This window comes from Tenrec ecaudatus, chromosome 11, assembly GCF_050624435.1.
Source record: "Tenrec ecaudatus isolate mTenEca1 chromosome 11, mTenEca1.hap1, whole genome shotgun sequence".
NCBI classification, from domain to species: Eukaryota; Metazoa; Chordata; class Mammalia; order Afrosoricida; family Tenrecidae; genus Tenrec; species Tenrec ecaudatus.
Window position 1 is genome coordinate 80,077,783 of NC_134540.1, and position 24,759 is coordinate 80,102,541.

At 44.5% G+C, this 24,759-nt stretch overlaps 1 non-coding gene across 1 annotated transcript; it reads right to left on the reverse strand.

Annotated features, from left to right (window-relative positions):
- Nucleotides 1–24,443: 24,443 nt before the first annotated feature.
- On the reverse strand, nucleotides 24,444–24,517 carry TRNAT-AGU (transfer RNA threonine (anticodon AGU)). Its single transcript has one exon. It is a non-coding gene; the product is annotated as a tRNA-Thr (tRNA).
- Nucleotides 24,518–24,759: the final 242 nt, after the last annotated feature.

Below are 24,759 nucleotides of genomic sequence, written 5' to 3' on the forward strand. Positions count from 1 at the left end.
CCCTCCCAGTATCACCACTCACAACACTGGTCCTGAGGGGATCATCCGTCCTGGATTCCCTGTGTTTCCAGTTCCAATCTGTACCAGTGTACATCCTCTGGTCTAGCCAGACTTGCAAGGTAGAATTGGGATTGTGATAGTGGGGTGGGGCTGGGGAGGAAGCCTTTAGAAACTGGAGGAAAGTTATATTTTTCATCGTGACTACATTGCACCCTGACTGGCTCATCTCCTCCCGAGACCCTTCTGTTAGGGGATGTCTAGTGACCTACAAATAGGCTTTGGGTCTCTACCCCGCACTCCCCGCCTCATTCACTATGATAAGATTTTTTTTCTGCTGATGCCTGATACCTGATCCCTTAGACACCTTGTGATCACACAGGCTGGTGTGCTTCTTCCATGTGGACTTTGTTGCTTCTGAACTAGATGGTCACTTATTTACCTTCAAGCTTTTAAGACCCCAGACACTATATCTTTTGGTAGCCAGTCACCATCAGCTTTCTTCACCACATTTTCTTATTTACCCGCTTTGTCTTCAGTGTTTGTGTTTGGAAGGTGAGCATCATAGAATGCCAATTTAATAAAGTATTCTTGCATTGAGGGAGTAATTGAGTGGAGGCCCGATGTCCTTCTGCTACCATAATACTAAACCTATAAATATATGCAATTAGATCTATTTCCCCATCCTCATATATAAATATATTTGCATATGTACCTGTCTTTATCTAGGGCTCTATAAATGCCCTTTGCCTCCCAGCTCTTTCCTCTATTTCCTTTGACTTTCCTCTTATCCCACTATCATGCTCAGACCCCACCAGGGTTTCAGCAATTCCTCTTGGTTACATTACCCTGAATCATGCCCTACCAGACCTCCCACAGAGGGAATTTCTACTTTGTTCTCTGGGGCCCCTATGAGCCAGACTTGGATGGAAGGCAGTGAGTTTTGCCTCTCCCAGGAAAGGAAGACTTTGTCCTCAACTGATTTCTGCCTGTCCTTCTCCCCACTGGTGGCGTAGTGGGTAGGGGTTGGTATGCTAACTGCAAAATCAGCAGTTCAAAACCACCAGATGTTCCGAGGGAGAAAGATGAGGCTTTCTAGTCCTGTAAAGCATTTGTTGTTGTTTCTAAAGAGTCATAGTCTTAGAACTCACAGAGGCAGTTCTATCCTGTCTTACAGAGTCACTATGGACTCAACTCACTGGCACTGAGTTTGGTTTTGGTCCCCTCCATCATAGTGAGTTGCACACTGAGCTGTGAACCTCAAACTCAGCATGTAAACCCACCAGCTGTTCCATGGGAGAGAGGTGAAGTTCCTGCTCCCATCACATTGACAGCTTCAGAAACCCAAAGGGGTAATTCTACTCTATCCCATGGGGTCACTATGAGTTGGAATCCACTCAATGGTGTGAGTTTGCTTTTGGCTTTTTCCCCTCCTCCTCCCTCACCCCATGCCTCAGGCTTGTTTCTGAAATGGGTAAGACCAAAGTTAAACAGCTATTACACTACTCTGGGAAAATGCTTACTCGGCTCCCCCTCTATGTAAAAACACTGTACTAATTAGTGGGCCAATGAAATACGGCAGCAAGGGATCTAAAGAGGTACAAAATTTTGTCCTTGTTCTTGTGAAGTTTATTGGAGTCAAAAGATTAATAACTACACACGGCAACAAGGCCAAGAGTCACACAAGCGATGCAATGATTGCACGAGCCCCAGTGCCGTCCAAATGCATGGATGGTCAGAAGGACAACTAAGTGCCCCAGGAAGAATATTTAGTGAGAAATCAGAAGGGGTCTTACTGATAAGGCTTTATCATCTGACTGTTCATGTGGCCTTAGGTATGTTCCTTAGCTCAGTCATTTCATCTCCAACACAAAGGTACGGTTATTCCCGTAGTAGATGGTGATGGAAGGTCTGGGATGTCAGGCCTTCTCTTCTTTTCTCTGCCAACAACCGTGGGCCAGTGCAGAATCACGTCACCTCCTGGGCCTTTCTGTCCTTATGCAGAAAACCATAGTGTACTGACCCGAGAGGTTTGGTTTTCCTGGGATCTGGGCTTCTGGTTCACAAAAGCTGAGGTAACCCACATGGGACACTGGGTCGATCTGTGTCCTTTTGAACTTTGAATCTTCTCACAGCTGGTCTTCAAAGGCCACGTTTGTGTCAGACCATTAGGCTGTTTGTTTGGGACACCAGAATTCAGTCAGATTTGAGAATCAGCCTCCAACGGTCAGATGGGGAGTTGTGTTTAGAGTATATCAGTTATTAATTGAATTGATTCTCAAGATAGTGCCGCGTGGAAATCCTTTCTGACCAGAGATTCATTTCTTTATCAACTCTGTTCCCACCCGCACCCTCAAAGAATGGTAGAAATTTCTATAAGCTTTTTGGAAGTTCTTCTCCTCTTTGAAATATATCTGACACTGTCTGGGTCAAAATGTGACCCCAATTTGTGAGTCACGTAGTCAATAAACTTCAATCAGCTCCTATTATTGGCTTATTATATTGATATTAACAACAAAGGTCCTGAATATTTCCAGATCTGAAATTTTAGGATGTTGTGGGAATGTATGAATAAATGAAAGCTAAGGCACCTGACATACTTGTAAGGCAATATCATATTATTACTATCTCTGGCAGTAAGGTTTCATAGATGAAGTGGAATTTGAACTTGACCTTGAGGAAGAAGGTTTGGATGGATAGCAAAGCATGGAAAGATCGTATCGGGTGAGCTGGGGACAATGAGGAAGAAAGAAGAAGAGAACAAGCAAGGGCTCAAGCACTAGCAATGTAAGAGGCGGGCAAGTCTTAGGGGCACAACTCCATGGACTGTAGGGCTCTGTGAGTGAAACATGGTACTATCAATGGCCGTGTCCGAGTCAGGGGCTCGAATAGAATGGCCAACTTCTGGAAATCTCTTGGGAAACCAGGCCAAGGCACAGAGGACATATTTCCTAGTGTTGGCATAGTGGTTCCATGTTGAGCTGCTAATCTCTAGGTCAGCAGTTCCAAACTACCACACTCCACAGGAGAAAGACAAGACTTTCTATCCTGTAAAGAGTTACAGTCTCAGAAGCCCATGGAGGCAATTCTTCCCTGTCCTACTGGAGTATTCTGAGTTGGAATCAACGCACTGGCAGCAAGAGAGACTGTGATGGCCACCAGAAAGCAGAGCTGCACTCTACTGTCAAAACCCCTTGCAAATAGAAATCTGATGAGTGTGTGGATGTTCAATTGACCGTACTTGACAGTAGAGCCTTGGTCATATAGTGGTTACTTGTTGGGCTGTGGTCCAAAAGATCAGCAGTTCAAAACCACCAGCTACTGTTGGGGAGAAAGAGAGAAAGGTGGGGCTTTCTAATCCTATTAATAGATGCGGTCTTGGAAACTCACAGGGGCAGTTCTCGCCTGCCCTATAGGGTTGCTATGTCGGCATCGGCTCGATGGCAGTGGGGTTGGTTTGAATGGCACTTGAAAGTGAACTATCCACACTGAGACCTCATCTGAGTGTAATCATGGCTCCTTCTTATGAGAGCACTTTTCTGAGCCCTGGGCAGGTTGTTGCCTAAATGATTTACTTTTCATGAAAGTCAATTTTTAAATTCTTGGCATATGGCACCAGCAATTTCTTAGGCCTCGTTGGCATTAGGGAAGTCACAGACTGCATTGCTAACATTGCACTTGAAGTTGTCACTGCCGGGGGAAAGCTGTCTTGGGCGTGGGAGGCACCCACAGTTAATTATCATTCACAGACACTCCCTAAATGGTTCCTGGATGCTTCAGCGATTCTTCTGGCTGCTTCTAAAATAAAGTCTTAGAATTATGTGTGTGTGCGTGTGTGTGTGTGTGTATGTGTGTGTGTGCGTGTCCTGCAAGGATGCCTATCTTGTCTTTGTGGAGTTGATTTATCTAAAGAAAATTACAGAGCGTAACTGGAAAGGAAATGCTCTTTTACAGATGAGCTGAGTACACTTGTGACTCGAAGGAGCAGTGACGGTTGGAGTGAGGCTGCGCGTGTGCGTTGACAGGCAGTTACCGCCCATCTTCTATCCAGCCCCGGAGCCAGGCTTTCATGGTGTTCTCCCTAGAAGGGAATGAGTCTCCAGCCTTGAACTGGAAAGGCAGTGTCTCTCTGCAGCACTGCCGCAAGCTTCCCCAGCCCCCCTCACTAGGCAACCTCCTGAGCTAGAGCTGTTTAAGCTACTGCTAGTTAGTCAGAACCGGGCATGGGGGGACAGTTGACAGTGGAAGGAATTTCTACACAAAAGGTAGGTGAAGAGAGGGAACCACACTCCCCATAGTGGTTACTCTTTGGCCTGCTAACCAAAAGGTCAACAGTTCAAACCCACCACACACTCCTCTGGAGAAAGATGAGACATTCTCCTCCCATCAGGAGCTTCAGGCTCATTTCTCTGGTTTATTTTAATATTGCAGGTGGTCTTTCTTTCTCTTTCCTTCTTGATATACCTTCACTGTTTTGTTTTGTTGTATGTTTCCCAGTTTATGAAGCACAGAAGGGGTGGATATATAGAAACAATAATTGATGTAATAACTCATTGGCGACATGGGGACTAAGGAGGCTGAAGAGAATTGGGGAGCAAATTATTAATATAGGAGGCAGGAGGATGCACTAGGCCCGACTGTGGTGATGCACAGACAACTCTTTTCAAATACAATTGAACTAAGGAAGTGTATGATATGTGAATCATACCTCAAGGGAGTGTAAAAATGACATTAGCCCTTTAACACCGTCCAGAGGCCTTTTGAAGCAAATCAGCCCAATGCAATATGTTTGCTTTCTTGTCTGCTGCGTCCATGAGTACTGATTGTGGATCCAAGTAAAAGAAATCCTTGACAACTTCAAAAGAAAAAAAAATTACAGTCTCGGAAACCCACAGGGGCAGTTGTACCCTGTCCTTCAAGGTTGCTGTGAGGCGGCATAGATTTGATGACAACGAGTGGCGTTTGCATGAGTACGAAGGAAGGTGAAGGGCCCATGAGACCCACGGTCTTATCAATGACGAGACGGAGAGAGTGAAGGGGGTGGTAAGGGAAGATGGGACGGTCACACTCCCCCCACGATGGTTGACTTAACCCTTAGCGCTGAGGTCTGGAGACATGAACGCTGTGCCTCATGTAGCCGGAAAGCCAGCCTGTAGACGACCCCTCAAAAGCCAGCCCAGGGAGGAAGTCCACCACTGGGTACTCTTCATCCTGAAGTGCCCTCAAATGATGTTGGAAGGCATGTGGGCCTCACCCGGGAGCACCTCCTGGATAAACTCCTTTGTTCCAGTCAATCCTTTCCTCCGACTCTGCTCTGAATGCTGTCTCTCGTGTGAATTCTTCCTTATGAGTGGGACAAGAACTGAGAGAGGAGAGAGAGGCTGGAAACTGTGCGCCTCCATCCCGTAACATGACTGCTGGCACCGCCCTCCCGCTCTTCTAGGAAAGCAAACACACGGGTTTGGTCAATTGGGAGAGGGGAAGTTGTGCCCCTGTCCCTTGACATCAGCCTACAGTTGAGGTTGGCCGTTAGCAAACAGCCACCAATCTCAGGCGGCATGCTACATGGTAGAGCTGGTGGGAGGCAGTACGTGATTCAAGTCACAAACACACAGGAGTAAAAGGAGGAAGTGATCTTCTTTGGGGGATGGTGGCTGTACCAAAAGCCTGTTGTTGAGTTGATTTCAACTTGCGGCGCTGTCTGGCATTACAGAGCAGAACGGCATCATAAGGATCGTGTGACTGTTCTTTTATGGAAGCAGATTTCCAGATGTTTTTTACATGGTGTGCTGGGTGGGTTTGAACCACCAACCTACAGGTTGGTAGTCAAGCACAAACTGTTTGTTCCAACCTGGATGCAAATAATTGGATACAGGCGCTTCCAAGGTTATCACAGTGATCGGCAGAAAGATTAGGGGAAAAGGACATGACCCCCGAAAGCCCACTACTCAGTCAGGAATAACTAAGCTAGCCACGCCCATAAAGAAAAGGGTCCTGCCTATGAGATCAGGCACAGTTTAGAAGGCGATGGGAAAGGTGTGTGCAGTCATGCCAGTTATGCCACATGTACAGTTAGGCATGCCCACTCAAGGCCTGGGCATGCGCGTTAGGGATCAGTTATGTTACACATCTCATGCAAACTTGAGTACTTACACTATGTGCCCACCAACACACGACCACGCCCTGTGAGCAGATATGGGAGGAGACCAGTCAGCGAGTGAGGGTATATAAGGTGAAGCTATAGCCTGCCTCGCACAGTCTTTTTGGTTCCACCTGCCCCCTCTCTCTCTAAGCCCAGTTTTGTCTGTGAGAACGTACCATCAACAACTTTTCTTTCACTCATAAAAAACATACTTCCACTTACTATCGTGCTTCTGCCATGTGAATTCTTTGTGCACTGAGAAGCAAGAACTGAGTAAAAGTTTCCCAGAACCTAACAATAGCATAGTGTTTTAAGGTACAACAGAGACTATAATCTCTAATATAAGGTGAGGAGAACATTTACTAAGTCTTAGATGGGAGAAAGACCAGGCAAAAACAGAGACACATCATTTGCATGAGGGAGACCACTAGCACGAGGTCATATGGTGTCTAAAGGTTTGCTACGATTTGTTTTTTAAACTCCCTGCCATGGAGTTGATAGAGACCCTAGGACAGGGTAGCACTGTCCCTGTGGGTTTCTGAGACTACAGAGTTTTAAAAAGGCTATGAGACTGCCCCGCCAGGGGCTGGCAGGAGAGCGGTGCAGGTGATCTACTTGCCAATGCACTCGGCTTGAGGGCAACTGTTCTCATCTCCAGTTCATGGTCCCCCGAGTGTCAGCGGAGGCTTAGTCCGTGTAGAAACTCCACAAGGGAATTTGGACCTTCACTGTCACCCATCCCAAACTCCAAACCAAGCCTATGGAGTCAATTCCAACACATAGAGACCCTATAGGACAGGGTAGAACTGCCCCTGTGGGTTTCCGAGACTGTAACTCTTTACAGGAGTAGAAAGCCTCCTCTTTCTCCCGAGAAACAACTGGTGGTTTTGAACTGCTGTCTTTAGCAGCCCAGGGCGTACCTACCACCAAAGCTCCCGCCATGCCCTTTTGCAAAGTGCTACTGCGTGGGGGCAGAGACAACCTTCAGACATGACCACCAAAGGTGCTGTGTCCCGGGAATACTAGTTTAAACAAAAGTTCCATCACATAATGCTCACTTGAAACCACGGTGAGAGGATTTAAACTTTCAAAATGCAACCCGACAGTGAAGAAAAGAGTGCTGAGTCCCAGCAACCACACGCCCCTCTCAGGAAAAAATGGGGCTCGAGAAAGACGTGGAAGAGGACAAAAAAAGTCTAAGAGTAGCACAGAAACCAGCTGAGTTTTAATGAGTAGCTCCCTCTCCAAGTGGGTTTTATGTAACTGATGAAGAGACTCCGGGAGCCTGCTGGCAGACAATGTGTCTCATTCTGAACCCGGTGTCCCAGAGCTGGGGGAACTGCAGAGAAGGTGGCCCTGGGAGACTCGCCATGCAGAAGGCTCCAAGATGTGGTTGAACCTTGCCATGAAAAGCAGGGGACGGGTCAGTTCGTTGTTAGTATTTATTGTGTGATTTAAGAAATGCAAACTAAAAGCAGATCTATTGAGAGAGTTTCATGGAATCCCAGAACCAGATAAAGTCATCAAGAGGCTCCCTTGGTTTGAAGGGTTGCTATGGGTTGAATTTTGTCCCCTAAAATGTGTGTTGTAAACCTCAAGTCCTACACCAGTGGTAAGGAAGCTGGGCTGCGAGCCAGCTGCTTCATAGAAGGACGAGGCTGTCCGCCCCCGAAAAGATTTTCAGAAACCCTAGTCTCAGAGATGCAGTTCTACAGGGTTGTTATGAGTTGGGTCCATAGCAGTGAGTGTGGTGTGTGTGTGTGTGTGTGTGTGTGTGTGTGTGTGTATGTGTAGGAGCCCTGGTGGTGCTGTTGCAAAGCACTTGGCTGCTCACTGAAAGGTCAGTGATTGAGTCCATTGGTCACTCTCAGGGAGGAAGACATGGGAGTCACCAACTTCCATAAAGATCACAGCCGTGGGAACCGCTGGGGGCAATTCTCCTCTGTCCTCCACGGCAGCCAGGAGGCCTATCAGGATTGGCAGGAAGGCGATGGGTCTTTTCTACCTGTGGTTTCAATCCCTTTGGGGTTGTATTAGGGAAACTCAGTTTGCAGAAGGTTGTGGATGCCAGTGACAGCCCAACAGCCATGTGCAGGGTCCCCACATCGATTAAACGCTCACTGATGTTTTTTTCTGATCATTAACCAAGGATGTAAATAAGCCTGCCTTCAAGGTAGAGTGCCTTGGGGAGTAGATTATCTCCAACATTCTCCAACCAGTTCAGGACAAGGCATTCTCTCTTAGGGGTTGCTCAGAAGTCGCCCTACTGAGAACAACGCAGTGAGTCCCAGAGTCTCGAGTCATGCCCTCACACTTGCACCCTGCTTGCCTTGGTTGGAAGTTCCTGGGCCAATCTTGTAAGCACTTACATTTAAAAATGTACATGTCTCGATCATGGTTCTGTTTCTGCTGCTGTGGTCCCACCTGTAACTGATATATCGATATGCCATCAATTGTGAATTTGGGGCAGTTTCCTTTGTTTCATCCCTTATCTAACTAGTGTCCCAATGTAAATCCTTGGACGCCATTTTAACCTCATGCTAATGGCCTCCCTCGTCCAGTAGCTGTGTCTATGTCTGTCCCTTTTAAAGACGTCATACGTATTCTCCTTAAATTGTATTTCAGGCTGGCATCTCTTTTGTACCCTAACACAAGGGATGAGGCTCTATGTTATGTTCACGAGACAGTAAGCAAACAGACAGTTTTAAAACCAATCTCTTTGGAGATATAAAAGAGATGGAACCAGCAAGTGAGCCGAGATGGGAGAGAAGCTGAGCCAAACGAAGAACACCCAGGAGCAGAACCTGCTCAAGAGTCAAGAACCTTTCTCCAGAGCCCTCACAGAGAAAACGCCTCCCCCCACAGCTGTGGCCGCTGAATTTGGATTTGAACCCAGGGCGTGGGGGCGGGGAGTTAGGTGTTGGGCTGCTAACTGCAAGGTTGTGACTCACACCTCCCCACAGCCCCTCGGGAGAGAGAGGCAAACGATGCGGCGTGGGCTCCTGTAAAGGCTTATGGTCTTGGAAAGCTATGCAGAGCCACGGTGACAGGGTGGGCTCTCTGGCGGTGGGTTTGGAGATTTAAAGTTGGAGAAAATAAGCTGCTGTCCATTGAAACCGCCCATTTGTGGTATTCCTGTTCTAGCAGCACTGGTAGGCTACACAGTGGGCTACTAACTTCAAGGTCAGCAGTTCAAAACCACTTGCAGCTCCATGGGAGAAAGATGAGGCTTTCTACACCTGAGAAGATTTGCAGCTGCCCACAGGGACAGTTCTCCTCTGTTGTACAAGGCTGCTGTGAGCCAGGATCCACTCAATGACGGTGAGTAACTAAGGGCCAGCGCCTCACCTGAGGAAGCAAGCGACAATTATAGGGAAGCCCCTTAAGCCCCTCTGCTACTTGTCTGCTGCTCTACCCGTGCTGTCTTGCAGGAGGTTCCTACCTGTGAGTAATCTGATTAAGCTGTTGGCAGCCAGCTCTAGCTACAGCGAAAGCGTGTTAACTGGAAAGAAGCGAATGAATGAATCCATTAGCAGCCACCAATGCCTTGCCCAAGCCTGTGTGTCAGAATAGCTAGCCCTGGAAGGGAGCAGCCCGGGCTGCCCAGAGGCAACAGGATGAGGGAGGCGGGGTGAGGGTGGGGGCTGCTGAGGAAAGGAGAAGGAGAAAGGCTTGGAGCTGCGGCTGAAGAAGTGAGCACCCCAAGACTGCAGAACAGGGTGCTAATGGGGGGAGGAGAGTGTGCTGGAAACTGACTCCCTCACTTTGCAATTTCGCCTAGAGCCAACCTTACATTTAACTCTCCCAGAAATCAACCTGTCAGCAAACCAGAGAGGAGGCAGGCAGGTTGCTATTCACTTGGGTTTGCAAAAGCCCACTTGGTTGCGGCAGGACATTTTGCCCTGAGTGTCACCAGCCTTCTCAGGTAAACAGACAGACAGACAGCGCAGGCTTAGACAGAAGCTGCTGCCTGCTCAGGAGTCCTGAGTGTATCACTCAAGGCAAGGAAGGTCCATTTCAGGCAGAAGCAATTCAGCCCCTGTGGTTACTACCTTCTAGGGCTTGCTTCAGCCTGAGTGACTCAAATAGTTTAGAATGCTCCGAATTTGTGTCTTTGCTTTCTTATGTAAATGTTACAAAGAAGGCTAGCCCAAGCCCTCTTGCTGCGGCTCACCTTGGGTTTGACCCCAGCCATGGGTGACCAGGTGTGTGGGAGGAGAACTGCATCCCACATAGGCTTTTGCTTTTTCCTCCCACCAGTGACTGATTTTCTAGAAGTAGGTCTTCAGGGTTGGGGAGCACCTCTGGGTGGATTTGCCCTCTAAGCTTTCCATCAGCAACCAAGCAGGTGTTAACTGCACCAACCACGTCTCCCACTGCTAATTCCTTTATGGTCACTTAAAACTCCTTCACAGTCACTTTCACGGCCTGGGACCCCAATTCTACTCTATCTATCTATCTATCTATCTATCTATCTATCTATCTATCTATCTATCTATCATCATCATTTATCATCTATCCATCATCTATACCTATCTTGTGAGATATATGTACGTATTTACAAAGCAAAACCTTTACCGATGCAGCATTAGTTGACAACAGTGAAGCAGTGACACTGCTTATGTTCATCACATCACATATCACCACTGTCTCAGTCTACATTTTCCATTACTATCAACAGCTCGGAGGCCTGCTGGTGCAGTGGTCATGTGTTGGACAGCGGTCCACATGGCTGGCAGTTTAAAACTACCAGCAGGGTGCAGGAGAAAGACTGGGTTTTCTACTCCGGTAAACAGGTACAGTCTCAGAAACCCACCAGGATTAGTTTATGAGTCAGCATTGACTCTGTGGCAGTGAGTTTGGTTCATTAACAGCTGTAATAGTCAGGGTACTTTAGAGAAACAAATCCAAAGAAACTCGTGTATAAGAGAGAGTTTTATATAAAGGGTAAGTGCACATCAAGAAAACATCCCAACCCAGTGCTGCCCAAGCCCACAAGTCCAACATTAACCCATATGTCCAACTCCAATCCACAAAGTCCTCCTCCATCTCACAAAACACACGCAGTGATGCCGACTGCAGGAAGAAAGCCAAGTCATTGAATGTGTAAGCATCTCAGTGCTGACAGGGGTCTCCACACGGCTGCTCAAGCACCCAGGGCTGCATCAGGGTAGGTCCATGTAGCTTCTCCTTAGGGATGTCTTGCAGGAAGTGAGCCTTGCCAGCTGAAGCAGGGAACTGGCTAAGGCAGCTGCACCCTGGTCCGACCACCAGAAAGCAAGAGACGGAGAACTCCAAAGGCGAGGCTCACCTAGCCATTTATCTCTCCACCCTTCAATTAACCCCATATGTGTTTATCGGCCAGGTTGGCACAAGAAATTAACTCAATCCACCCCTTGCCAACTTGGCACCTGTACATCATTCTTTAGCCACACAATTGCAAGTAAGTAACACCTACACCTTAGCCCTATAATCTTGTGAATATGTTCCCCCACCTATGAAAGGTTGTAAGTCAAACACTTCAACAGCTCAGGTGGTGTAGTGGGTTACATACTAGGCTATTAACTGCAAGGTCAGCACTTCAAAGCCAACAGTTTCCCCACGAGAGAAAGATGAAGCTATCTACTTCCATAAAGAATTCCCGTCTCTGTAACACACAGGGGTAGTTCTATACTCTGCCCCGCTGCGTCACTATGAGTCACAATCAACTTGATGGCAGTGAACTTGATTTTTCTTTTTTTTATTAACAGCTCAGTGTCCACTAAGCAATGACTTTCCGTCTTCCCTCCAGTCTATGCAGTTACCTAGTCTAGGTAGTCCACTCATAATCCTTTCACTTTTTATTTAAAGACTTATCCTCCTGGGAAGCTTCAGGAAGGTGAAACAAAACAAAACCAGAAAACACAAAAATATGACGTGACACAATGAGAACAGTGACCTGGTCACAGGAGGTCTGAGGTCCAGCCTGAGTCAGCCACTTCCTAGTTATGTGATGCCTTCCAGGCTGGCCAGTCTCACTGGGGGTCGACTTCCTCATTAGACAATAAAAAGGTTCACCTAGACACACTCTAAAGTTTCTTCAAGCTATGGTTGGTTGTGGTTGTTTCTAACTCTGAGATCTGGGGGATTTGATAGCGTTTCAGATCACTGATCATTTCCAGAGAACAACCAGATTGTTTCCAAATGTCATGAAAAGAGCTCCTGGAATGAGGCTGTTGCTCCAATTTGGATCAGCCCAGAATCAGTAGGATGATGTCTGAACATATAATGTTTACTGAGGAGCCTAGTTGACATAGTGGTTACACGTTGGGCTGTGATCCTCAAGGGCATCATTGTAAAACCAGCAGATGCTAGAGGGAAAAAGAAGAGGCTTTCTACTTCCATAGTGTAAGATAAGATAAAATAATAATTTATAAATTATTAAGGGTTCATGAGGGATGGGGGAGCAGGGCGGGAGGGGGAGGGAAAAAAGGAAAATGAGCTGATTCCAGGAACTCAAGTGGAAGACGAATTTTGAGAATGATGAGGGCAACGAATATATAAGGGTGCTTTACTCAATTGATGCATGTACAGATTGTGATAAGAGTTGTATGAGCCCCAATAAATGATTTATAAAAAAAAATAAAATTTAATATGCTAAAAAAAAAGAACTGAGACACACATGAGGCAATAAGTTATGGGGCAGCCAAAATAATAATAATAAAAATGCACGTGGCTCAAAAGTAAAAAAAAAAAAAAAAGATTTCCAGTCTCTGAAACCCATAGGAGCTGCTCTTCCTTGCCCTATAGGGTCAGTATGAGACAATATTGACTTGATGGCCATGCGTTTTGTTTGTTTAATGTCACACAGTACGCATAAGTTTTATAAGTCCTCCATCCTCTTACAGAAGGGTCGCAGGGAAGAGACGAGCCAGTCAGGGTGTGGTATAGTACCACTGAAACATACAACTTTCCTCTAGCTCTTTAATGCTTCCTCCCCCTGCCCCCCACTATCATGATCCCAATTCTACCTTACAAATCCAGCTAGACCAGAGGATGTACACTGATACAGATAAGAGCTGGAAACACAGGGAATCCAGGACAGATTAAACCCCTCAGGACAAATATTGAGAGTAGTGATACCAGGAAGGGAAGGGGAAGGTGGGTTGAGAAAGGGGGAACCATCACAATGATCTACATATAACGCCTTCCCAGGGGGCCAGACGACAGAAAAGTGAGTGAAGGGAAACATCGGTCAGTGTAAGACATGAAAAAAATATTATAAATTATCAAGGGTGTATGAGGGAAGAAGTTTCGGGGAGGGAGGGGGAAAATGAGAAGCTGATACCAAGGGCTCAAGTAGAAACAAAATGTTTTGGAAATGATGGCAACAAATGTACTTGACACAACGGATGGATGGATGGATTGTGATAAGAGTTGTACGAGCCCCCAATAAAATGATTTAAAAAACAAAACAAACAAACAAAAGTTTTATAAATCTGATAATCTACTCCAGTAATCTGGTAAACAGTTACCAGATTCACTGACTTTTGAGTTGATGCAGACTCATAGAGACATCCTATTGGACTGACTGCCAAAGCGGCCTTGCAGCTGTTGAGTTTTACAATCAAGAAAAAATGTTTTGAAATTGATTGTGGTAATGATTGAATGATTAAACTGTATGATATGCGAAGTATACGCCAATCAAATTTTTAAAAAATGAGTACTATTCCAGGAACCCAAGTGGAAGGCGAATTTTGAGAATGATGAGGGCAACGAATGTATAAGGGTGCTTTACTCAATTGATGTATGTACGGATTGTGATAGTTGTATGAGCCCCAATAAAAAGATTTATTAAATTTAAAAAAATGAGTACTAGAAGGAGGAAAATATTCCAAAGTTGAAGTTGGTGATGACTACACAACTCTTCTTAATATAATTCAGCAATTGAATTGAATGATATATTAATTATATCTCAATAAAACTATTTTTAAAGTTTTGCTACATCTTTTTTTCTTTTGCCACATAAGAACAAAGAAGTTGACCGACGGTGTGATCATAGACGAAAGACAGGATTGCAAAGAGGAGATGCCTTACATATACATCTCTGGGGTAGTTATATAATTGTCAGCTTAAGGATTAAGTGTGTAGGGGTGCAGTCTAGCCTGTCAATCAGGTCCTAGCCAATGACGCTTCTCTATGGACATAGCCTTCCCTTAGGGATTCTGGAAATTCTGGTATTTACTACTTGGAGGTGGGTGACTCTCTGCTCACACACTGGAAGACAAAGCAGCTGACAAAGCATATGGTCCCACTCTGATGCAGCCCTGGGTGCTGGAGAAGCCATGCAGAGACCCCTGCCAGCGCTGAGATGTTTCCAATGCCACTAGATCCAAAGACTTTCCACCCACTGACCTGTGATCTTCTAAATTTGGCATCATGGCATGTGTTTCATGAGTCTGAAGAAGACTTTATAGATTGGTATTAGACATATGGACTAATATCAGACTTATGGACTTGATCTGGACTGGGCTGGAATGTTTTCTCAATGTTCAATTGCTCTTGTATATAAATCTCTTTCTTATACACATATCTGTGTCCATGGATTTGTTTTTCTAGTCTACCCAGACTCACAGTCTTTCCTATTCTGACCTAGCACCCAGATGGTTCATTCTGGTGCACAGCACTTACCAACTAAGTAGTTATAAGAAGTAAGCAGGACTGGATAGGGCAGAGGTTATACACTGGTGCATATGGGGGCTTGAGGCACAGGGAATCCAGGGTGGATGATACCTTCAGGACCAAGGGTGTGAGGGGTGATGCTGGGAGAGTAGAGGGTGAGTGGGTTGGAAATGGGGAACTGATTACAAGGATCCACATGTGACCTCTTCCCTGGGAGATGGATGGCAGAGAAGGGGGGGAAGGGAGACTCCGGATAGGGCAAGATATGACAAAATAACAATGTATAAATTACCAAGGGCACATAAGGGAGGGAGGAGCGGGGAGGGAGGGGAAAAAAAGAGGACCTGATGCAAAGGGCTTAAGTGGAGAGTAAATGCTTTGAGAATGATTGGGGCAGGGAATGTGCAGATGTGCTTTATATAATTGATGTATGTATATGTATGGATTGTGATAACAGTTGTATGAGCCCCTAATAAAATGTAAAAAAAGAAAAGAGGAGAAAAAAAGAAAAGAAAATGATTAGGGCAAAGAATGTACAGATGTGCTTTATACAATTGATGTATGGATATGTATGGATTGTGATAAGAGTTGTATGAGCCCCTAATAAAATGTTTTTTTAAAAACCTAGATAATACCCGCAATAAAACAAAATCAAAAGGTTAAAAAAAAAAGAAGTAAGCATATAATCGAAGTAATTTGACTCTTAACATGATAGTAAACACCTGTACCAAATGACACAAGTTACAGAGCTCCGCCTAATGGGCCTGGGAAAAGGTCTCTGCTAAGACATTGATTATATGAAATCATGATTGCAGAAGCTGTCCCTTAATGTCTCCTCCCTCTAGGACAAACTGAATCAAAGAGGAAAACCGAAAATTGATCACAATTCTTTTAAAAATCATTTTGTTGGGGGCTCGTACAACTCATCACAATCCATCCATCCATCCATTGTGTCCATCACATTTGTACATCTGTTGCCATCATCATTCTCAAAACATTTTCTTTCTACTTGCATCCTTGGTATCAGCTCCTCATTTTTTCCCTTCCCTTTCCCTCCCCGTGCCCCATCCCTGATGAACCCTTGATAATTTATAAATTATTATTATTTTTTCATGCCTTACACTGACTGATGTTTCCCTTCACTCACTTTTCTGTTGTCCATCCCCCAGGGAGGGGTTATATGTAGATCCTTATGACCGGTTCCCCCTTTCTATCCCACCTTCCGCTCCCCCTCCTGGTATTACTACTCTCATTATTGGTCCTGAGGGGTTTATCTATCCTGGATTCCCTGTGTTTCCATCTCTTATCTGTACCAGTGCACATCCTCTGGTCTAGCCAGATTTGTATGGTAAAATTGGGATCATGATAGTGGGGGGAGGAAGCATTAAAGAACTAGAGGAAAGTTGTATGTTTCAATGGTCCTGTACCGCACCCTGACTGGCTCTTCTACTCCCTGCAACCCTTCTGTAAGAGGATGTCCAGTTGCCTACACATGGGCTTTGGGTCTCCACTCCACACTCCCCCTCATTCACAATGAGATGATTTTTTGTTCTTGGGTGTCTGATAGCTCGTGATCACACAGGCTGGTGTGCTTCTGCCATGTGGGTTTTGTTGCTTGTCAGGTAGATGGCTGCTTATTTACCTTCAAGCCTTTAAGACTCCAGATGCTATATCTTTTGATAGCCGGGCACCATCAGCTTCATTGAAATTTGCTTATGCACCCCCTTTGTCTTCAGTGATCGTGTCGAGAAGGTGAGCATCATGGAATGCCAGTTTAATAGAACAAAGTGTTCTTGCATTGAGGGAGTACTTGAGTGGAGGCCCAATGTCCATCTGCTACCTTAATACTAAATCTATAAATATATGCACATAGATCTATTTCCCCATAATTTATAAATATATTTACATATGTACATGCCTGTATTTAGACCTCTATAAATGCCCTTTGCCTCCTAGTTCTTTCCTCTATTTCATTTTCCTTTCCTCTTGTCTCACTATCATGCTCAGCCTTTATTTGGGTTTCTGTAATTCCTCTAGGTTACATTGTCCTTGATCAAGTCCTACCAGGCCTCCTACACCCTCCTTGCCATCAATTTTGGATCACTTGTTGTTCCTTTGTTCCTAGGGTTGTTAACACCCACTTCCTTCCCCTTCCTCCCTCTCTCCCATGTCCCCCCAGAAATGTAGGTCTCATTGTTTTCTCCTCCATATTGTTTAACCTGCCTATCTTATCTCGATAGACATGCAGAGATAATAATATGTAAGACAACCAAGACAGAGAAAAACAAAGAAAACAAAACAACAACAACAAAAACCAATGACAAAAAAAAAAAAAAAGAGAAAGCCTGTAAATTGTTCAAGGTCTGTTGACCTTTAGGAGTGTTTTCTGGTTGAGTCCGATGGGGTGCCACACCCTGTCCCCAAAGTCTATTTTTGGTATTCCCTTGGGACTTCCTGACTCTGCTTCCCTTGCTGTGCTGTTGCTCACCCTTAGTGTTTTGCCTCCGTGTGGTGGAGTCAGATTGGGCTCACTTCCCACAATGTGTCTCCAGTGTTGTCCCCCATAGGACTATGGCTTAGTGAGGGATGTCGCATCTCGTAGTGGGGCAACCATCAGTCCTCTCGATCACAGCTGTTCTGATTCACAACTTTATGATGCTGTTCGCCCCAAGAATGACTCTACAGCAATTCCACATACAACTGTAGCGAAGTGGATGGCACTTTCGCTCTCCATTTCTGTTTCGCTGCTAGAAAGATGGATGGCTCAGAGTGTAGTGAAAAAGTCACTTCCTCTCTAATACAATCTGATCCTCGGGGCAATTTTTGTTGAGGGAGAAGGCAAACATAGTGTGAACAGCAATAGTTTCAGGAATAGTGGTGTGAGGAATAGTCATGTGAGATGCAACCCAATTCCTTCATTCACATTTCATGTTCCAAGGCAGTGGTTTGAAAATGTTTTTCCTCAAAGAAATCTTGCTTCAAACACAATCGAATGCGGAAACCTCCAAACTCACTGCCATCAATTTGATTCCAATGCATAATGACCTATAGGACAGAGGACAGTTGTCCCTTTGAGTGTCCAAGACTACATTTTTGTAGGAGCCTCATGCGTCCCTACTGGAGCCAATGATGGGTTCCAACAGCTGATCTTAGCTGATCTGCGCAACTCATAGGCCACGTATTATGCCGCCAGGACTCTCTGCAAAACCCTGAAAGAGTGGAGAAGCTCTATCAGGAAAGGATGAGGAGGAGAGCGGCCACGGTGGGGAGTGAACTGCTACTTAGAGCTGCCTCATTGCTGTGGCTGGGAGGGCATCTTGGTGCCCCTGAAATGCTGTGTAACAAATTGATGGAATTTCTCACTGTTTGCCTATAATGCCTTTGAAGGAGGAGAACAAAGAAAGCAGATTGACCTTAATAACAGCTCAATAATTACACTCAGATCGGAGGCATGCTGTAGAGCTGAACTAGATCAAAAATAGTGTTTGTCAAGTTCTGTAGTAAATACCCCTACCTTCATTCTCTTTTGATCCTTCACCTGGTTATCTTATTTTTAAAATATAAATTCTAGAGCAAGAACATAATGAAATTGTAGCCTAGACTTACTTCCTGTTTGTAGTTCGCCTAACCCACACTAGTAGTTAGCCTAACTTAGTCCAGATTCTGTGGAATTTTTTAACTTGTTGTCATGCTCAGAGGTATGATGTATAATAGTCTGGACCATACACTTCTCCCCGGAGAATGCTTGTGCACCATACATGTTACTCTTCTTGCTTTATCTGATGTGACAGTGGAAATTTACAGCAGGTGATTCTCTTGTGATCGAGTAATGGAAAGCACCTGGGAAAGCGCAAGACCTCCCCAAGTCCATCCTGCACTCCGGTGGGAACATGTAGAAACCAAGTGTTCTGATCCCAAGGGGGCCCCATCCAGGCAGCCTTCATTGTTGCCCAGTCCTGCACCAGCCCCACAATTGTTCTTATGTCTGAGTCCTTCGCGGTAGCCACTGTGTCCATCCCTTCTCGCCAAGGGCCCCTCTACTTTACCCAGCACGTGTCCTTCTCCGGGGACTGGTCGCTCCTGAAAGGTATCAGCATTTTTAAGCTTTTCCCCTACCCACCAAGCTAGGGCTGAAACACCAGCTAAACAAAGAGTTGTGTCCTGGGGGTGGGGGGGGGGAGATCCTCACATATAATTAAAGTAATTACAGCAATTTCACTCGAAAGCCATTCGTGGGCCTCTTTACAGTGACTGGAAGAATTCCCTCTCTGGGAAAGCAAGAACTCCAATCAATCTAAAGCAGTAAATCACTCAAATCTGCACAAAAACATGCCTCTGGAAAAATTCCCTTGCCATCAAGACCTTGTTCTGAAAGAAAAAAAAAAAAGACCTTGTTCTGAGTGATATATTTTAATTGCCAAACTGTTGACTGTAATTATATCTATAAGGTTGGCGTTCTCTAGATGAAGATAAAGTTTGGTATGCTATGCATTTTGCAAAGGGAATCTTTTTATCTCCTTGAAGCTATAAATCCACAAGTCAATGAGGGTTCTCTTCAAATGGGATACGTTTCTTCCCCATTAAAGAAATTAAATATTTTTTAAAGAAAATTAACATTACCAAGGAGAGAAAAAAGGGTCCGAGGAACGTTTCCCCCCACTATGAACACTAGATCCTGCTGCATGTCATCCAGAGTATTTGAGTGTCAGCAGCCTCTGCTTCCACTGACGAACGGGGCACTTTTGAGACGGATCCCAGTCTGTCGATGCCTTGCGTGAGTTGGTACGCTGTGCCGCTGTGCCAACCGAAGATGGAGGAGCAGCGTCGGCGTAGAGATCCTGTCACTCTTAAGTGGTGTTAGCACAACTGTTGTTCTAGTTGCACAGCTGTTTGTTTAGCTGTGTGTCTCAGCCCTCGCTTGGTGGGTAGGGGAAGAGCTTAACAGCATTAACGCTCAGGTATCGGCCTCAGGTATCGGCCCCAAAGGTGCAGATTGAGTGAATGGAGGGCATTCAGAGCTGCTGTTGTTAATTTTTTATGGTGAATTGGACGAAGGTTTTCAAGAGCAGAGTGTTGATTTTACATTCAGGAGTTCTGACACATATTCAGTTTCATCTCATTGATTATAACCCCCTCAACATAATATTGCTTTTCCCACTTCTTTATGTTTCCTCTCTCCAAATATCCATTCCTAACCTTCCTGACCTGAGTCCTGGGGTCAGTGCTCCCCTTTTGATCTCAGATGGTTGATTCTTCTAGAGAATGTGTACCCATGAGTGTGGTTCTTCCCCCTATCAGGCCAGCAATTGTTTAAAGAAGGAAAAAAAAGAGGGGGGGGGAGCTTCCCAGGTAAGTCTAAGACGCATCCAGGAGCATCTGATGCAGGTGTGTATAATGTTTATGTCCACTGGATGAAGCAGTGTTTCCCAAAGGGGGAGATACCACCTCACACTGCCCAGGAGCACTGCAATGATCCAAGGAGATTGTAAAATCAGATACATCACTTTATTCTGGACTATGGGCTATCGTACAAAAGTTTTTCATTGCCAGGGCTGGGTGCCGAGACTACCCCCCACCCAATCCCCTGAAAAATAAGCAGTAGGTCAAATAAATCTGGGGACCTATTTGACGGAGAATCAAGTCAAGCTAAATATTTTTCATCTTTGGAGGTGCCATGATATCAATGTCTTCTGGCTAGTTCAGGAGAAATGCCAGTAACTCAACATCAGTTTGATCAAGTGAAATTGCTTGTCTGTGGGGTAATCTCCAATGCGTAAAAGGTCATTTCTACAGAGTCCATTCAGTTCCAGCCTCCTACTGCTCCATTTTGTAGCTGACTTTTCCCCATGGTGCTGCGGAGGGCAGCAGCTCAAGGTGTTCTACGGCATCAGCTCTACCGCTTCCAGGACCCAAGTGGCACCCGTCGGTACTGCGCTCGGCTCCGTCTCCTGGCATTGCTTTGCATCTGACCCATTTTCTCAGCCAGATCTCTCACAGTCTCCTGTCAATTCTGTGAGCCTTCTGCGCTGTAAAAAACAAAAACATTTTTTCCTTTAAAATAGGCAGCAGCGCTTTCATTCCTTGCAAGAGAGATTACTAACTGCTATTTCATTATGCCCCTAGAGAAAACAGGAAACGGTGACCAGTTTACATAAACAGTTCTGCATCTCAAGACAAAAAATTCAGGTTGAGAAAAGTTGGAAGCCACCTTATGAAAAATAAATGAGACAATCTCTACACAGCAATTTGAATCGATTGATGAGCAGAACAGAGTCTGGAAGCAGCTCCTTGCATATGGAAACGCAGGATATCACAGAAATGGCATTACGAATTGAAGAAATGGTAGAGTACACAACAAATGGTGCTTGGGAAAATTAGCTATCAATGTGGGTAGAGAAATAGTACTTCTAGATAGATTAAAAATCTGAATGTGAAGAAAAAACTTTTGGAAATAATTATATAAGAAACACCTTTTTACAATCTAGACAGGAAAAGATCACACATATCTCATAAAATCAGATACAAACATACCCAAACTTATAAAGGAAATGTATATTTGACTACAGCTTATTGGACAATTTATATGGAAATATATTATAAACTAAAGGAAAAGATAATGCACAGGTTATGAAAAGATATTTGCAAATTCATATAACCAACTAAGGATTAGAATCGTAATATATATAGCAGTAGTTTGATGTTTATACGCATCACCACCCATCTGTCAGTGTGTCATACTGTGATGGCCTGTGATGCTGGAATTGATACCCTTGGGTACTCCAAATGCTATGTTTCATTCACATTTCCAGATTCAGACAGACTAGATTGGTAAAATAATTCTGAAAATTAGCCATGAAAGCTTTATGGATTACAACAGAATATTATCAGATTATCTTGCTTCAGACACATTATCAAAAGCTCAACCAAACTCACTACCTTCAAGTCAATCCCAACTCACAGCAACCCTGCTGGACAGCATAGATTGGTCCCTGTGGGTTTCTGAAACTGTCGTTCTTTACAGGAGTAGAAAGTCACAACTTTCTCCCTAAGTGTGGCTGGTGGACTGGAACTGCTGACCTTATGGGGACACATTCTCAGGAAGGTGAAAGCACTCAAGGGAGGTTATGTTTGGTAAAGTGAAGGGCCAGAGTGGGTGAGGGAGAACTGTTGAGATGGGTGGCACAATAGCTATGATCCACAATAGTGAATTGAACATGCTGGTGATCATGAAATGATTCAGGACTGGTCAGGGTTTGGTATTGTTATACATAGGTAGGCATGAGTTAGAGTTGCCTTTGTGACAGCTATCTCTCTGTCTCTAGATAAACAATTCCTATAAATCAGTGAGATATAAACAGGCCAACAGAAAAATTTGCAAAGGCTATGGACAGTCAAAACAGAAAAGGAAAGCCAAGTAGCCAATCAGCATATGAAAACATAATTATTCACTAGTAGTCGAGAGCATGTAAATTAAACAGACTGAGCTATGTTATAGTCAAAACAGTATTAACAATTATGTACAGAAGTGGGAACTGTCATAAAATGCTGGCAAGAATATGAATTGGTTCAATGACTTGAGGTCAATGTTTCAATATTTGGTCAAGATAGAGCTATATCCTAGGATCCAACAGTACTACTTTATGGTTCTTTTCTAGAGAAACCCGTGTGTGTGTGTGTGTGTGTGTGTGATCTACACAAGGGTGTTCATTATAGCAGTTATTGTATCACTAACAACATTTTAAAATGCGTATCCACGGATAAATGGATGCATTATAGTGTATTTATATAGTAGAATCTACATCCCATTCAAGAGTGAAACACAATGAACTAAAAGAACACATTTGATCATGAACTGAAGTCAAAAACATTAAGTAGAACGTAAAAAAATCAAGTTGAAAAATGAAATCATTTCGATCAATATCAGTTATTTAAAAATATGCCAAACCATATTATCTGAGAAAAGCAAGAAACTCTTGGTCAAGAAGAACTTTTCACCAACTTTAGGATAATAGTTACCTCTAGTAAGAAGGACAACGTGATCAGAGAGCAGAAGGGAATTGAAATACATCTGTGATGTCATTTGACCAACCTCAGATTCACTCAGTTTGGTACACACTGGCCTGTGGTCCCCATACTTCATCTTCCTGTTTCCTGTCCATTAGCCACCACAGCTGCATGATCCAGGAGAAGCCTCTAGTTTATATCTGACCCACAAACTTGAGCCAGACTGGATTTCTATAACTGTGTGAACCATTTCTTGATAGAAACCTCTTTCTGCACACATACACATACAGCATCACTGGTTTTGCTCCCCCAGAGAACCCAGTCTGACACAATTGGTCTTCCCGTTTTGGGACTCCGAGGGAGCGTTCTATTGTGTCTGACAGGGTCCTTGGGAGTCACACTCGACTCCGTGACCATAGGTTTGGTTTGACTTGGGCTTAGATCATTCCAGAAAGAAAACACCACATCAAGAAATGTCATGCCTTCTTCACAGTGTTCTCGGTGGTATTCCAGGGTGGGCGACATTTCCCTGTGAAAGGCCTGAAATTTAATGACTTGCATCAAGAAGCCTAAACGGTACTAGTCAAGAAGCAAACCAGAGGCATTATGTAGGTGTTTCTATAATAAGAGGGAAAAAAACTCTTGCCTTCCTGTGCTGATTTCCTGGGGCCTGGGGGCTAAGTAGATTGGAGTTTATTGACCGTTTAGGACAAGTAATTTGCTCCTATGAGTAGCTGGTGAGTTTGAACCACCAACCTTGCAGTTAGCAGTCCAATGGCTAACCCACTGCACCATTCACTTCACCTCACTGCCACTGACTTGATTCCAACTCATTGCAGCCTTAGGGCTCATTATATAGAGATAAGATAGAATATATTTTATTTACCAGTTTGATTAGAAACTTTTAAATATTTAGATGTGTATTATCTAAGTCTCAATTCATCTTTTCCTGAATTTGCAAATGTCAGAGGTGTAGCTGCATCCTGGGGGGAGAAAGATGAAGCTTTCTACTCCTGTAATGAGTTACAGTCTCAGAACCCCACAGGGCCAGTTCTGCCCTGTCCTAGAGGGTCACTACGAGCCAGAATCCATTCAATGGCAGTGAGACCTGCATTCAATGGCTCTGAGATCTTGCATATATGACTTTGGTGTGACTAATTGCTTATGCAGATAACTGAAATTGATTAAGAAATTGTGTGTTTCTAGTGCCAACTTTCAGGTCCACAGGCTGAAGAGCCAACCCTGCTTCTGAAAGACTTCTATTGGATGACAATGTATCGATTACAAGGAATTCCCCAACACATCCATGCTTTCATTTGATCCAAAGCTCTTCTGAGTTACAAAGGCCAGTGCATTTCTTCTCTCTCTATGGCAAAGTGTTTAAGTGTCCATGAGATTCAGTTACCAGCCCATATCTCACCTCAACCAGGTCTTCTCACCTGTCCATTGTTCTTTTCAACTTGCTTACACTAATTTTCGGTGTCATCTTTGTAACCTTTACACAGAATTACATGATTGGGAGTTCTTTCAAAATGTTTTCTAGAATGCAGTTTCCCTGCTTGGGAAGCTACTAGATTCTATTTCTGTACAGGTTTGATTTTAAACAAGCATTTGCTTGTTCAATGAGGAAAGTAAAGGAAGGCTTTGCTGGGACTTGAACCCAGGATCTTCTGTTTACTAGACAGGTGCTTTCACCAAGTAAGCCACACAGCCTAGATACTATTTCTAATGAAGAGTCTGGCTTGTCTGGCCAGTTCTTCTAGTTGTGTGTTTTATAGCACATCACTTTATCCCACTGAGTGTCAGGGTCTTCCTCGTGGTTGGGCAAGGTCATCCAGCCTCCTCCAGATTCAATTCTAAGGGCCGGTGGTGTCTTGGCAGAGGCTCTTATGGCAGATGAGAAGCAGCTAGATGGCTCTTCTTGGAATAAATGGAAGGCAAGGACGCAAAAACAC